Source organism: Psittacula echo, assembly GCF_963264785.1.
Source record: "Psittacula echo genome assembly, chromosome: 10".
Taxonomy (NCBI): domain Eukaryota; kingdom Metazoa; phylum Chordata; class Aves; order Psittaciformes; family Psittacidae; genus Psittacula; species Psittacula echo.
In genome coordinates, this window is record NC_137741.1 from 5,230,941 (window position 1) to 5,246,819 (window position 15,879).

Sequence of the window (15,879 nt, forward strand, 5' to 3'; positions counted from 1 at the left end):
TTCAGCTTGGTTTCTGGCATGTAAGGGATAGTTGTATGTGTCTTGCCTCTTAAGTAATAGTTGAAATGAGATTTCCTGTTAGTCTACTCTCAATGCGTGTTTAGATGGTACCATGTGCCTATTTGGAGATGGAGAATTGGAGCTAGTTCTGATGACATGTTTCTGGCTCCAATCTTCTGCTTGATGTGGTTCTGTACTTCCTTATTGTTATTTATAAACTTCTGGCTTGAACTGTGAACAGTAGCTACTTTGCTTTCTCACTTTATATGTGATTAGGTACAATGAAGTGGATTGCTATTTAAAATAGTCTGAAGAAGCAGTAGGATTCTATAGAACAGTTTTGTGTTTGGAAATGCATGTCTTTGCAGTTTGGGTTGCTAGCTGAATTTGAACTCATGGATGGCACTACAAATTTCAGCTGAGATAATGAACAACTTTCTTTACCACTTGGATCAAGCACTCAAGAGAACACAAGAGAGATCGTTTGATAAGAAATTCCCGTTCTTGCTTAAATGAAGATGGATGTTGAGACCAATAAGTTTCCACTGCTTTTGCTGTGCTTTCGTCAAGTGTTCCATTCCATTTTACCATGCGTCCTTGTGTCTTTGCTCTTGTTTTTCATCCAGGCTTTTTCATTGCTGTTTTCTCTCCAGCTGCCCATGCTGCTGGCTGTTCCTGGGCTTTGCTCTCTTGATTTTGGCAACGTTCTTTTCCTCTTCCCTTTCTGCTCTTTTCCTTAACCAGGTGCATCTTCTTGAAGTGATCAGGCTGCTCAGGGACAAGGAGGGTCTCTTGTCTAGTCCCTAAGTATATATCCAGCATAAGAACAACTGCAGAATTAGATCTTGTTCAGATGATCTGTAGAAATGAGGTGCGTGCTTTCAGATGACCTGTAGTGATGAATTTCAGGTAGGTGCTGCAACGTGAAGTGAAAGAGATTTTTTCAAGTTTGGGGCTTTTTTTATGGTTTGGATTTGTTTGGTTTTGTCTCTTTTTACTATCTAGCAATAAAGTAATTTCCTATACCTTCTATATTATATGTTTCAATGAAGCTCTAGGGTTTCAGTATTAGTAATATTAATTTAGAGCACAAGTTGGCCAGACTGTTGAGATCTTCCTAGACCTTTCCGTACAATGACCTTCTGTAAGTTTTTGCTGTCTCAAAAGCCAAATTTTACTGAATCTAAGACATGGAATACTTGTTAATTAGAACTTCAAGCAGTTAGGTTGGGCCTGGGTCTGTGACTGGCTTCAGTTATGCCATTGCTTTCTGCCTCATTGTGTGTTCCTCCAGCTTGTAAGAATCACTTTTTGATTTCTTTTCCAAGGCCTGGATGGGTGTTTGGTCCTTGCAACTGTTTTCTCAGTCTCCTGCTTGAGCTGTGGCCTCCTTTCTGAAACCTTCTCAGCCCTTTTCCATGCACTTCCTTGACAGCAGGCTCAGTTGCTTGCTGGGTAGAGAACAGTGTGTCCTTCCTCGGTGTAGATCTTCCTTAACCTATTAACCAATTTAAGGGACAGTAGCAGAAAATGATGGTATAATTAAACTGTTCAATGTAAAAACATTTTAATATGCTTTTGTTTATGTTTTTGTAACCATATAGTGCTTAAAAAAGAAAAGTAGAAGAGAAAGACATGGACTAGATAAATGGATATTATTTGTGGTTCTCAAAGGGTGGTGCTATCAATTGCACTTAACTGTGGACTTACTTTCTGGAGTATTTTACTTGGATATTTTTCATGGAATTTCTGTCCCATCTGGAGACCTGTAAATCTTCACATGCTGAAACGTTATATTTTGAAAACACCATCAGTCTCTTTAATTTATTATGTGAGCTTGGTCCATTTTGCTGTTAACTCTTCAGAGGGACTTGTAGGATCTCTTTCAATGGGAATTTTATATTCACTTTTGCCTCTTCCAGGGACCCTATATTCATTAAGGTTACTACTACCGGTCATTCTGTGTAGAATTACAGTAAGACAACCACTTAAAACTATTGAAGTGGACTTTAAAAAGAAACAAAATCAATCATCAAAACAACTTGACGCCTTTCACCCTCATTTTTAACTATTTTCTCAACACTTGCAGAATCTGGAAGAATGTTTGGTTTATTACCATAATAATGTTTTAGTAGTGAGAGGTTAGTGTTAGAGGGAATTAACTGTGAAGTTGAAGGCTGGATCGAATTAAGTAATAGAGCTTAACAATTAAGGTACCAATATTTTTATTTCATTGCAGTAAATATGCTTCTGTTGTAATAGAGTAACATACTCATTACACTTGGTATATCCTAATCTTAGTCTTTGGTATTTATATAAGTGGATCTTGGGTCACTCAGAGTATTGAAAAATACATTGAAAAGGATTTAATTTCCAATGTGAAAACTGACTGGTGAAACCTTTTGAAACCAGCTAGCCTCGTATTTGACAAAATAATTCTTTCAACAGCTTATAAAGTCACATTTAGTCAAGCCTGAGTGTGAAGACTTGATTTGGAATAGACATCAGTGTACTGAGCACTTCAAGAGAAGTCTTAATTTAAGAAACAAGTGGAGGGATTTGAGCATCAACAACTTCAGGTTCCACTGGAGAAATCAAAGCTTTAGTGTCTTCATTAAAATTTCTTGGACAAAGGTATGCTTTTGAGGGAGAGGGCAGTTACCAGTTAAATGTACGATGCCACAGAGCACATGAAGGGCAGATTGAAGGGAAAAAAAAGGTTATTAGACATCTAGCTGTAAAATAATATTTTTTCCAAGCATATGAATATTGTTCAGTTTACTGATCCTGATGCGATTCCCTTCCTTGGATTATGGATCTCATTTGCATAATCACTGAATAACAGTGATGCAAATACACAGATTGTCAGACTTCAGTATTATTATCTCTCTGCTGTAATTTGCTCCTGGTTTGGAGTTTTCAAGGTGTTTATCAGGAGCTAAGATAATGTAGCTAAATCTAGTCACCTGACTTGTCTGAAGGAGAAAAGTTCAAGTATGAAAGGAGAAATAACTCTGGAAAGGAAAGAGCTGACCTATTAAAAGGGAAGGTATGAATTTAAAACTTGGTTGAGTTCATTGTATCCATGCCTTTCCTACAGGTCAACAAGTAAACTTCTACTTTGAAATTATTTTATATTCTTTTGTTTATTTTAGAATGAGAATGTGCATTGTCTCTCCTGACCTAGTCTTCAGATTGCATTGGCGCAGGGGGGTGAGGGAGGCAGAAGGAACCCCATAAGATTGGTGGGTTGGGAGTGAAGGCAAGTGGAAGCAGGATGGTGAGAAATCTGTAAAATGGCAAACTCTTTAGAGGTTAAAAATTGCAGAAAAGCTAATTTGATAAATTGAAATCCTGCTACAAATTCCTTTTATACCAGTAACTGGAAAAACGCCTTATCTAGTTATGAAGACAGACTGCGCCACATGAAAACAATAAATCTGTCCAACACTAACAATTCTTTGTATTGCTGATATGACAATACCTAAATTCCAGTGTTCATCTTGTGCGCATGTCCACATTGTTTCCAGACTCTGCTGTTTCTCAAAGGTAAGCACAGCAAAGATGCGTAATTTTGAAAAATGCTTGCCCAAGATGAAAAATAGGGCAGCTGCTTGTATGCTGTACAATGTAGTTACTTCTAGGGGTTTAAAACCTTTCCTCATCACGTAAGACATAAATTCTCTCATAGATAGTCAAAGCTTTATAGGTAAATCACTGAGCTATGCAGGTACTAGTCTCTGCTCTGATGAGTCTGGCCCTGAATCTGCCCTTGACTTAGATGATGTATGAGGACTGTATTGTGCTTCTAAAGCTTCCTCTTGTGTTTATTGTTGTCTTTGCCTCTGGCTGTATTTTCATTTCCCTGCTGGAAAGAAATTTGCCATTGACTTTTAAAGAGCTTGGACTAAGATGTTCTTAAGAAGTGTAAAAGGACTTCTGCAGCTGATCCCATAGGATTTTTGCAGATTAATTATCAGTAAAAGCAGCACAGAAAGTGTCTCCAAGTCAGTAACTTATACTTAAGTAATCCAGCATCATATCTCATCCTGGCTTCACATGTCTATAATCAAATAACAAGAGAAAATGGGAATTTAGTGTAATGTCATTCTGACAAGCAATTGTACAATTATTTTAAAATGAGAACAGTATCAGTAGTCTTGTCCCAGGGACAGTACTGGAGAAACTTTTCTTTTAAATGTAAACCCTGGTGAGCTAGCACTTTTCTGCACACTGTTAAGACAATCTTTGCACTTTAACAGGGTGCACCAGCCTTGAGCACTTGATTACTGATCTGATAAGTATGAAAAGAGTGGACATTCTCTAAATTTTTGTGGAATTTTAAAAATAAAATGGAGCATAACACAGAAATTTGAGTTAATTGCAAAGATTTTTTTAAAGTTGGATTCCCTGTGGTATAGCAGAAATCTGTGTATGAAATTTAATAGATGAATCTGTCTCTTAAGTTGCAAATGATGAGATGCTACTATAAATTGTTGTTTCAGTAGTTACCCACAAGGTGGGGGAATGAATCTTTGTATTTTACTGCTGTTGTCTTACAGCTTTCCTGCACACCCTCCTCCTGTGTGGATACCATACGGTTAAAAACATCTAGTTCATGTGGTCAAGGCAGAGCATAGAGCTATAAATCAGAGCTGTCAGAAGGTTTACTAACTGTAGATCCAAGCCTGGAGTTTAAGAAGTGTTAAAAAAAAAATACTACAGTGATCGTTCACATGTTATTCGTTATTTGTACGTAGTGTTCTCGGAACTGGTACAGATTTCCATGTGTGCAAATTTCTTTAGTAAAAGAAATAAGGAGTAAAAGCCTTTCTGTATGGTCTGTACTTAAGTGTTCCTTCTGCTAATGCTACTGTTGAATTGCAGAATTGATCAGAAGCTGGCTGTGTAACAGACAGTGTCCTGCAAGGTATGTCCTGTTTTTCTGCTCTGTATCTGGTCAATTCAGAGAGATGTAAGGCAGCGATACCAACCGCCTTAACTTTGAGATCAAAGAAACAATGGAAGGGTGGGAACTGTAGGTGTTACATGTTATTCCCTGCCTATACATTGAGTACTGTGATACCAACACCTAAACAGCAGATTAGTTTATTAATTTAATAAATTTATTAATTTACTAAATTATTTTAATAATTTTATAATTTTATTTATTAATTTTTAATAAATATTTATCATTTTTAATAAAATATTTATAATTTATTATTATTTTTTTAATTTTATAAGATTATTTTATTAATTTAATAAACTAATCTGGAGAAGATTAGTTTATTGAAGGAATATTTCACTTTTCCTGTGCTGGATTAATTGTCTGCCAGGTGAACAGTCAGCTGAGTACCTAGAGGGGGGAAGGAAAGGGAGTAAATGTTCCCTTTCGATGATGGCAAGCTTTTAGGCTGGCTCAGCTTCATCCCAGAAGTTAGCAGGGCTGAAGCTGAACGCTAAAGATGTGGTGTTTCATTTAAACTTAGATTTTCATTGAAAATTGATAGCTTTCCACAGTGTTTCCATTCTTGTCACTGAAGAATTGACTACTGTAAAATAAAATTAGAAAATAAAAATTGGCTGGAAGCTGAAATACTCTGGTTTTGAACTGTTACAGTGTCAGATATGAGGTGTTCCTGTGCGGATCGCTTCATTGCCTCTGTTAATTTCCATTTGCTGAGGTCTGTGATTGGTTGGTTCTGGAGCAGGTGAATAATGTTTGCACTGGCAGACTGAAGCCAAAAATGCCACCAAACACCCCAAAACCAGGGGCAATTGATGAATCCAACAGATGCACAAGTGTGTGACGTTTCAAAGGCCTATGCCAGATGAGCAAAAAGTAGGCAGTTAAACCTCCAAATCCTTCCAATGACATCAGTCAGGCAGATGTTGGTGTGCAAATAAATAGGACCTGATTTAGGACCCAGCCACCAGCATACCTAGTGAAGGTAAATAAAAGCTTTGCAGGCTCAAGTCCCTCAGAGATGTGAGCATACCTATACATTTGACATCAGGGCACCTATGCGCTTGCCATAAGCTTGTAGTGCTTTCTAAGGAGTTTTAGGAAAAAAGACCTCTTAGCATTTCAGGTTTATAAACATATAAGGAAAACAGTGTGAGAGCACAATGTGTCTGAACTGGGGCCACCTGAATATATAGCAGTTCACTGAAGAGACTTACTGTGCATTTTCAGTGAAATCTGAAGTAGATTCAGTTCATGAGATACAAGTTGATACAGGACAGAACAGCAGCATTGCCCTTTCTACAGGTGGATGTTCCTACTATCAATTTTTCCTAAGAAAACATGCTGCTTTTTAAGCATCCAGATGGAGATCGAAGCAAAAGTGAATGCATGCATAATATGTTATTCAGATGTTCCACCAGGTCTATTCTATTACAGGTGATAAAGGCTAGGAAATTAAGTCTTGCGGGGAATGCATTTCCATTTTGGGTAAACTTTTGCAACTAAGACAATTACAACCGCTGCTTTTAGCATTCATTCTGGGCTAGAACTAAAACTCAGGTGGGGAGGGGAAAAAAAAGCCCAATATAGTCTTGCATTTCTTCAGTTACAGTTACAGTAAGTTATGTAAGGGTGGATCATGGGGGAAATCACTTTTATGTTGAAACTTGTGAAAGTTAGAAGGTAGTTTGTGAGTGGTGACGGTGCCGTATGCTAGCAAGTACTGCGTTGTCTGGTCTGTATTAGAATATAGTGATAGTGTTAGAATATGAAATTAATTATGTCTTTCACAATCCTATCAGCTTGTACAAGCTAAGCAACATACCAGATGAGGTAGCTGAGATCTCCAAGGAAGTGCTGACAAGAATAGTCTATCATGGAGCATAAAAACCACTTTCAGCTTGGAACATGAGGATGCTGTGAGAGTAGCAGACTTCTACAACAAAATGTATGGAAGCAATAGTCATTTAAAGGTATCTTAGCCTCCTGATAAGCAATACTGTAGCTACTGATCAAAATAATTTAGTTTCCTTTCACAGCTGGTTCACTGAGGCATTTGTTTTTCACTGTGAAATGGTGACCTGGGAATTGCAATGCTAGTTTGGGATTGTTGTGCAGTTACTGACACTGCCCAGACTTCTTGCAGCAGAGTTCTTAGATGCTTTTTAAAGCCTTACCCGTAAACACTCCAGTTTCCCATCTGGCAAATAGGATTGCAGAGCTTTTGTAACTGACTGGTATTTGGTGTTTAAAATTGTCAAGTTAAATCAAGTATAATCACGTGAATGCTGTTAACTGAAGTTAAATCTCTGTTCAGGTGATCGTATGCATTGACAGTGCAAGTATGTCAGTAGCAAAGTATGAGAAATGTTTGGTGGTCCTTCGTTTTATGAACTTCAGAAAATACCAATCCCAATTCATTTTGGCTGATGCTTGTAAACTAAAGCATGCCAAATAAATTTAGTCTATCTCATTGTACACCTTGCCCTTCACTTCTGTAGCAATTACTTGAAGAGTTCCTATGGGACACCAGAAAATACAATAATAATTGCTGTAAAATACCTTAATCCAAATCTGTGCATTCACTGAAATCTAAAACATTGCTGGATTATGTCAGAAGACTGATTTTTTTTGTTTTAGAAGAAATGGGTTTAAAGACAGACTGATCCTTTGCTATCCAGACCGCCTACTTACTGCTTGATGAAATCCAGTTCCCTATTATAGCAGCATTCCAGTCTTGGAAATGTGGTGTTTTGGGTTTTTTTTGCAATGTGCACGTTTTCAATCCTGGTGAAAACAAATGTTTAAAACTTGAGGTTTTTTTTGCAAAGCTGAATGAATGCATTGAGCCCAAACTGTCTAAAAAGAGCACACAAATTACAGACTGGCTTGTTAGCCTTCCAAGTAATGTTATGGGAATAAGTTTAAGAAAGGGAGTTATCATTGAATTTCCATAAATGAAACATTTTGTTAATGGGAAGGAAAGCAGATTCATTAAAAGCATAAGCATGTTGACACAAGTTGGCTTTCAGTTAAAAACTGAAATCAAAACAAGCGACTTCTTTCTCTCCTTTCCTCTGCATGATGGATGGAGCACCAGTCTTCTGTGTTCCAGGTAAATGTATGCTGATGAAACTCTTATTTCTTTGATTGCATCATAAAACCTTCACAACCTAGCAGTTTTCCTTAATGAAGTGATGAAAAAAAGGTGAAAAAGTTATTAGTGGAACAGGAAATCAGATTTTCTTATAGCTGTGAATCAAAGCTGGATTTGAAATTCAACTTGAATTCCTGTTATGTAGAATAAAGTTGTCTGCTAAGTACATCAGTCTTCTTGAGATACTGTGGGATGGAAAGTACAAGACAATGCCGAATTCTCGTCAAGGTATCAGTATTCTAGAGAGGTTGGAGGTATGGTTCTCCTGTGTCGGTGTTTTGAGCATTTGAATTGGCCATCTCTAGGGATAGCAAACTGCTCAAACTTTGTATCCTTCTTTGTGAGCTGTTTCTCTAACAGTGTGAGAGTTAAACCAGAGTTCTAATCTACAGAGGGAATTCAGATGGCTAGCCATTCCTTTTTACAAAAGATGTGATTATCTAGAGAGTTTTCCTAAGAACTTTAGAAGGATTGGAAATAAAAGCAGTGAACATTTCTAGGTTATATTTAAATTCAGAAGTATTTACTTTGTGTGTTCTGAAGCCTACATTGAGTTAGTTAAAAATCATAGCTCTACAATAAGTAAAATCCTTAAAGATTTTCCACAGAGTTTAAAAAAGCCTTAAAATTTGAAAACCAAAAATTAATTGCCCTGTGTCTTTTACTTGTTTCTGTCTTCGCTATTATCAGTGCTGAACCGGTAAGCGCGGTTTATAATACTTCTAAACTGATTCTACTTGCTGAAATTCACTAAGGCATTTTTCATATATGCTGTAAGGGAACTGGCTTTTGCTCTGATTATCCATATATTTCCCAAGACTCCCATTTCTAGTTCCTGATGAAACTTACAGCATTTGTCTGGGGTAGGGGTTCTATAGATTGCACACACTCGTGAGTCATCATGACATTTAAAAGCTCAATAGCTTGCATAGCCACTGGTAGGCTTCAGCTCTGAAGTTTTCATGAAAGACCCTCAATTACAAAGCTTCCTGCTTTTGACAGTTCAGTATCTATCTCAATTTTATTTCTTTCCTAAGAGACAATGATTTAAGATTCACTCTAAGCATAATGTAAATGATCGATGGTAGCTGACAGTTGCCATTGTTTGTTTCTCCAAAGAGGTTGTTACGTGCAGGGAAGTCTGAACAATTAGTCCTGGGTTCAGTTGTCCTTTTGGCTGAAGCTAATTTTGTACGCAGTGTTTGGGGTTTGGTTGACTACATAGGAAAGTGTTTTTCAGTGTTTTAGAATCTAGGAAGTATCACCACTGGCAGTTCTAAGGAGAAAGTTGTGATTGGAAGTTGTAACTACCTTGCAAGCAATTAAAATCCCCTATGGAGGGGCCAATATTGTTAACGATACCTGATGACAGAATTATTTTACAAACAAGTTCTCCTTGGTTTGGTGTTAAATTCCTACACACAGGATCCTTGTATTCTATTTGTATTCTATGCTAGACCACAGTGTCTTGTCAGTGGCTCATTTAAGGAATTCCACAAACCCTGAGCAAGCACACAGTTGTCTTTCCTTCTGGTCTATCTTTATTTCAAATTTAAGTCCCATAGAGGAGCAACTGCCGAGGGGTTATTTTTGCCATAGTGATTCTGATGAGAAAACATGCTCTTTCAGAATGTAAATTCTGTGTAGTTGAAGAAAGCAACTAAGCAGAGGAACAAACACGTAAGTAGATTTACAAACACAGGTTGTTTCACATCAGTGTTTGAGATCAAGTGTTATCTAAGATTTCTAAACACCAGGTTTCTAAGTCTGTAGAACTAAATAAGAGGTCTGTGCAAATACCTGGAAGCTTCTATTTCTCATCTGAAAAGAATGTTCACTACTTGTTTCATAAACCCTTAATTTATCTGTCTCTTTTAATTATATGTGGGTTTGGCCTTCTCATTTTGAGTTTTGCCTCACTTTTTTTCCTGCCTAATAATTAGATCAAGATCCTTGGAACCCATATGGTATGGCTTTTCAGAAAGGAAAAGAAGGAATACAAAGCACACTCCCCCACCCCCCAACAAAAACCCTCAACTACCTAGCCTGAAGCAGGAAGAGATGGATAAGGAGTATATTTAGCATACAGCTGTTTCTTTTCATGGAAAACATTGGTTACAGATTCTAATGAAAAATGGAGACTGTTCTTTAAGGTTGTTTGCAGTGGCCCCATCTTAGCTGCTTTTCTTTCCTTCCTCTGTCATTTATCTGCCATTACATGAACTCTTTCTCTGATAGTGGAAAAAGATGAAGTGGAACTTCTACTGGCCTTGCTGTGACAATATCTACAGACGTTGGTAACAGGCCTGTAACGCTGTTACAAGCTGTCATTTCCTGCACTATTCCCTAAACATCTAGTTGAATCCTACAGGTTTCTGTGATTATGAGGGGGTGTTAGCAGACGGTTGGGTGATTTTATAGTTTGGCCTGACAGTCAGAATGAATACTTTGAAGATAATTTTCCTCCACAAGGGATATGTATTAGTTGTTTTAACATAGGGGCTAAACCCAGTGACCATTTGAGTGCAAAGGAAGTCAGAGTCTCAGGAGGGGAGAGGTTGCATGCTGCAGTTTCAAAGGGCACGACATATATTTGTGTAATGCACAGACATGTTAGTAATACAGGGCATACAAAAATAGTTGAGTCTGCATAGTTTCAAAGAGTTAACAGGGTAAATGCAGTGGCATAGTTAATGCATTTCTTGGCTTGGCAAATATAGGGTAAAGCATATTTAAATATCTCTCTTTTTGACTCTGAGGCTGATTTTATTATTGCTTATTAGCCCAGTAAATAACTTCTGCAGTTTGGTGTCCAGTAGTAATGTCGTAGGGAGGGGTGCCCAGTAGCTTTCAAGATGAGCAACACAACTGAGCTTCTTATATAAATTTAGCTTTATTGAAGAGACTGGTTTTTTTAAGTTGAGTGCTGCTTTTTATTCCTCCTCATTTTCTTTACCCATTTATGAATTTATAGCAAAATTCTCTAGGAAAAATAGAGCCTCTCACATCGCAGAATTCTTAATTCATCCTTCTGCTCTAGCAGAAGCAAGAGCTTTTGGGTAAGTTCATTGGATGAAAATTTTGAGGTGCTGTGTGCCCGACACAGACGTGTTGAGTAGAATGGTTTGTACTGAGTTTGCTACAGCAAAATCCCTTGTCCTCTATTATTCTGTGAGTATGGTGCAGGTGCCTGATACTTTGAGTTTAGGCAAAGCACTGCATAGCTTGTTTAAGAAATATCTTGTGGTCATTGTATGTGAAGTGATGTGAAATGTAGGGCTATTTGTAAAGGTCTGTATTTGGGTTGAGTGTAAACAGCGAGAGTGCAAGCTGTCTTAGGGAGACCATGTTCTACGTGGAATGTTCTGTTTGTAGCAGATACTGTCCATTCTCGATCTTCAGGAGGAAGTTAGCAATAAGGTGCCATTTCCAGGGGTTAAGGAATGAAGTTCTGGGTTGATCTGGGGTGTTTGGTTGGGGTATTTTTGAATGTTCATGTTTACTTCATGAAAACCAATTAGTTAACTATAGCAATTTGACTTCAGCAAGATAAATAGTAAATTTTATAGCAGGTCTGTGAAAGCAGGACTACATACTGACTGGGCTTGTAGGAATATGAGCTTTTGAAAACCCAGAGAGAATTTCCCTATTCCAAGAGAATAGCTTGTAGACCATTCTCTGTTATAGTGGTGGTAGCTGAATTTTGTGTAGGAGGAGCACTGCACTGGTTTAGATCTTTCATTGCTTTAAATGGAGGTGAACTTTAAAACCACCTTTTTTTCGTGGATAATTGCTCTGTTTCTGGTGATGGAGATATACTGATAGCTTTAAAAAACTACTGCTTCTCTGCTTTGTACTGTCCTCCTTGAACATTGCTTCATTCTCAGCTTCACCCATATCTCCTAGCTAATTTGCTAGTTGTCAGAGGCAGTGATATACTAAAAACACCCAGCAACACTGCAGTGAAGTTTGAATTGATAGCAGATACCTGGCAATTACCAAATGTGCCAGTCACTACTATGTCATGTGAGTAAACGCTATGATTGCTTCAGTAAGTAATCATCCTGCTGCTGATGCTAGCTGAAGACTTTCCCACATTATTCATCTGGTTGTGGCAGCACCACTGTTTATGCAGCTAGAATTGTAAGCAAAGCAAATAAGTCTTATAAAGAAAAAAGTACTTTTTTAACCTGGGTCAGTTTTCTTATCCATGTCACAGCCTGGTCTTGCAGGCATTTGTATCAGCTCAACCAAATGGGCAACCTGAGGGCAAAAACAAGCAGCCAGTTGAAACCCCTTCAGTTAGTGTGATGATGAAGGTGGTATCTAGAAGCATATCCTAAGCAAGACAGGTTAAATATTTTGGGGCTTGAACAAAGGTACTCTCTGGTATGTGATGAGCTGTTTTCCTAACCAGCTGTGATTAGCAACACAGAAACTGTAGATATTTGTAAGTGGTTTCATATATCAGAGAAATACCAGATTTGTCCTCATTCTGTCCTAGAGGGAGCAGACTGCAAAACCCCCAAAATCAGTTAAAGCAAGAAGCCAGAGAAAAGAGCCAAAAAAATACGTCTGAAAATTCAAGGCTCAGCAGCAAACCAAACTGAAGTGGCTTTAGCAGTTACTGTCATCAGTCATCCTCTCTGTCTCTTTTCTGCTGGTCACAACATGTACCAAAAAACACTACTGAAGATGTGTAACCAGTCTTCTACCTTCTCTGTTTAAAAGCTATTTCATTAATAGGGTTTTATAGTAATACATCAGATGTTAATTATCTGTTAAGCTGATGAGCTATTCTCAGCTGTCCTCATGGTGCCTGTAGTTTAGATGCTATTGGGAAAGCAAGCAAGCTGACACAACTTGTTTTCCTGTTCTAGTGGGAAGATGTGGTAAGCACTACTTGTTCAATGAGAATTGATTTTGTTCCTGTTACTGAGAAAGGAACCTGTGGCTGAGCTACTCTTTCAGTCGCTCTATCTCCGTCCGCCCCCAGTGGAAGCTGTTACCCATAGGGATATTGAATGGTATGAATTTGTCATGACGGCTACAGACAGTTACACACAAGAACAAGGAACAACCCCTACCAGAAGGTATTGAAGGGACTGACTTGTTTCACAGCTAATATCCTGTATATTAGGGCATGCAAAGCTTTATGCAAAGCTCCATGAAGAGAACACCAATGAGAAAATAAAAGAAAATGGGCATTAAAAATGTGAGACCAAATACATTACTGTGGCACAGAGCTGGTGATCTGTTTATGGTCTTACTGTGAATAAGTGATACCATTTTATGCACCAGGCAACTCCAAGATTAAACTTTAACTAGCCACACAGTGGTTTAGCATCTTGTCCACGTGTCTGCATGCACTCTCAATTACTGCTAATAGGAGTTACATGAAAAATCAAGGAAGGCTGGACAAAATAGATGTCCTTGTGCCTGTGCTCACACACAAGCTAATCTTTTAAATCTATCTGAGCCTAAACTCAATTCTATGTCTCTGAACGTATATGAAGGAAGCAGGCTTGCATATAGAGAGGTCAGTGGCAGGAATAGACACGTCCCTGCACTCACGCTCCATGTAGCTTTACAAAATGTTCCTTTTTCTGAAAAGAAACAGGGACATAGAACACAGGGGAAGGCTGCTTTGTGCAGTTCTGAAGTATGCGTTGAGAGGCTTTCCCTTCTTTCTCTCCTCAGATGGGGATTTAAGCAAAGTGCAGAATCTCTCTTTATGTTTTTGATGAAAAATACAAATGAGCAATGCTGTCAGGCATTTCTTTGATATGGGCTTACTTGTTTACAACTAATGCAGATGATCCTACTTCCTTAAGCAAGGGAAACCAGTTCAATAAAGGTTAGGTACAAACAGAGATGCTACGGCCATTTATATTCTCTTTACATGAAAATATGCTCAATGGGATGAGCCAAACTATGTTTGAAGACAGTAAGATGCTGTAAAAAAAGTATTTAGTAGTGATTGTTATTACAGGTTTCTTCCAAACACTATACTTGCAAGGCATCTCCTACTTTGCAAAACCAGAGGGAAAAATTGCTTCTGGAAGAGGATGAGGAAAGAGAGCCCTGTGTCCTAGAGCTTGAATTTCCTTATGGTTGTGCCAGTCTCAGAAGCAAAGAAGCAAAGTTTCTGAGGAACTGTGCTGGTCTGTTAAGGATATTGCACTGGGTTTGGCTGTCCATGAGGGATGTTACCATTCATACACAGATGAAGCAGTGGTGCAATTAAACTAAAAGCTGAAGTGCCAGGTGATCCTGCTTGCTGCATATTAGAATTAACCTGCACTACAAAATCACATGGAAGCCATAGACTGTCATCTGAAATTCTCACCCTTTGCTGTTCGAAATTGAGACATGTATTTTCTGAACTGTCAGAGTCATTCCTTACTATTTCCCGTCATACGGCAGACAGCTGCAAGGATGCATTCTCTGCAGTAATACAACTGATAGAAGAGGTGTTCCTAGAAGTCCTGTTGTCCTGCTGACACAAACACTGTCCCAAGTAGAACTTTCTGTGTACTTGCAAGCACACTGAGTGGGGGATGTTTGGTACAATGGAGTAACAAATCAGGAGGTGGTCTGTTCCCGAGAGCTCGGAAGGATCTGTAAGATATGTCAAATGTTGCTACGATTGTAGTTACAAAAGATATGAATGTGAATTAACCAAGGAAGTAATTTTTAGAAGTCCTCAAACATCACCACTTTTGGGGAAAGCCACTGGTCCAGAATACTAATTCAGAGCTGAGGTGAATCATAAAATCCGTAAGAGTAGCAGTGTCACACACACTTTCTGCTTTAAAAGTTCAACAGGAACTTAAAATGCATCTTTGCTTGTAGTTAAAAGGTGCAAATGCTGTATTGGTCACATACATGAATCTGCAAGGTGCATGAACTACTATTATCCTTACAGGAATGTCTTCAGGGGCAAACTAACTGTAGGATGGTTTATTGTGAAGAGATCTCAGGCTGAGATGTAAAAGCCAGTTTACAAGATGAATATTGTTACCATCTAGCAACGTATTTCTTGGAATTCTGGGGTATTTGTTAAACCAACAGTTCTCTGTATAGATCTGTGTTTATATTTTAAAAGTGAATGAAAACATTATCACATTATCAAACCTGAAGAAGCTGCAGTTCTTACTTGTACAATTATTTTTATAATTCTAAGAATCACAGCTCTTAAAAACATTGATTTAGCTTGGATTCAAAGTGGATTCATATCTTAGATATGAATCGCATGTCTTTAATGCAAGGCATTGGTGCTGTAAAAACAGAATCAAAGGCAAAAAGTGTAATTGCCTTTGTGGCTTTGAATTTCTGACTTGCAGTAGCCTAACTTTGTGAGAAAGAGTTAGCATTGGTTTGTCTCCAGAAATACTGTTAACAAGTGGAAATATACAGGATATATGAGGAGTTTTAAAAGTTTTCTTATCTCGCCAGTTCTCTCTTCCTATAGAACGCTCAGAAAACTTTTCTGTACTGTATGATGGCAATAGATTAAACAACATGGGAAAGGGAAACAGCTTACCCAAGCCTTCATGATTGAGAGTCTTAGTTAAAAATAGTCCTGGTGATTTCAGCCACTATTTTGTAATCATTACTCTACAGATGATAGATTCTGACTTTTCAGATCCAATAAATTAAACATCTGCTATATTCTGGTTTCAAGAAAACTGTAAATCTGTATTAAATGCCCACAGCAAAATTATTTGCCTTTGGCTTAGCCTTTAGCCTGAAG